Raw genomic sequence first — 1153 nt, 5'->3', positions numbered from 1 at the left:
AGGGGCAAGGAGACGAAGAAGCAGCAGGAGAAGGAACAGCAGAAAGACAAGACGCGAGAGAAAGAGAAAGAGAAAGAAAAAGAACGACAGAAAGACAAGGGCAAAGCCAAGAAAGGCTCCGTGCTCAAGGGCCTAGGAGACATGTTCAGGTACCTACACCTCCTCCTCCTCTCTCTCTCTCTCTCTCCATCTCTCCCTCTCCACCTCCTCCTCCTCCCCTCTCTCTCTCTCTCCTCCCCCTCCTCTCTCTCTCTCTCCATCTCTCCCTCCCCACCTCCTCCTCCCCTCTCTCTCTCTCTCCTCCCCTCTCTCTCTCTCCTCATCCTCCCCTCTCTCTCTCTCCTCATCCCCTTATACCCTTATACCCTACACCCTACTATTTCCCTTCTGTGAAGCGCATTGTGTTGCATCCTGGTAAGAAATGTGCCGTATAAATAAAGTTTGATTTGATTTGATTTGATTTGATTTGTTTTGTGTGTGTGTGTGTGTGTGTCTGTGTCTGTGTGTCTGTCTGTGTGTGTGTGTGTGTGTCTGTGTGTGTGTGTGTGTCTGTCTGTGTGTCTGTGTGTGTGTGTGTGTGTGTGTGTGTGTGTGTGTTAGGTTTGGAAAGCATCGTAAAGATGAGCAGTTGGAGAGGCGGGGCTCCAGTAAGTGGCGTCCAGATGAGACACAGGCGTCGGAGGAGGAGACCCAGCGCATGAAACTGGAACAGGAGAGGTGTGTGTGTGTGTGTGTGTGTGTGGGGTGGTGTGTGTGTGTGTGTGTGTGTGTGTGGTGTGGGTAGGTGTGTGTGGGGGGGGGGGGTGGTGTGTAGCTCATCCTGATCCTTTTTTCATGTATGCACACACGCACACGCACACGCACACACGCACACGCACACACACACATGCACACACACACATGCACACACACACATGCACACACACACCGCACACACACACATGCACACACACACATACAAGACACAAATACTGTTGAGAAACGCACACACACACACACAAATACATACACACATTCACATGTATACACACACATGCACACACATAAATACACACACACTTAAACACACACATGCACACACACATAAACACCCTATTGTTTGTTTGTGTGTGTGTGTGTGTGTGTTTATGTGTGCGTGCGTGCGTGTGTGTGT

General features: G+C 50.2%; 1 long non-coding RNA gene across 1 annotated transcript in view; it reads left to right on the top strand.

The window, feature by feature from the left end:
* Positions 1 to 6: 6 nt before the first annotated feature.
* The window catches only part of LOC122132756, a 1497-nt gene continuing 350 nt past the window's right edge, over positions 7 to 1153 (top strand). Inside the window, exons 1-2 of the long non-coding RNA XR_006152252.1 lie at positions 7 to 149; positions 601 to 717. This is a non-coding gene — a long non-coding RNA (uncharacterized LOC122132756). The remainder of the gene's footprint in view (positions 150 to 600; positions 718 to 1153) is intronic.

This window comes from Clupea harengus, unplaced genomic scaffold (genome assembly GCF_900700415.2).
Source record: "Clupea harengus unplaced genomic scaffold, Ch_v2.0.2, whole genome shotgun sequence".
Classification (NCBI taxonomy): domain Eukaryota; kingdom Metazoa; phylum Chordata; class Actinopteri; order Clupeiformes; family Clupeidae; genus Clupea; species Clupea harengus.
Note: the sequence above shows the minus strand (reverse complement) of the source record. Positions and strands in the feature narration are given on the sequence as shown.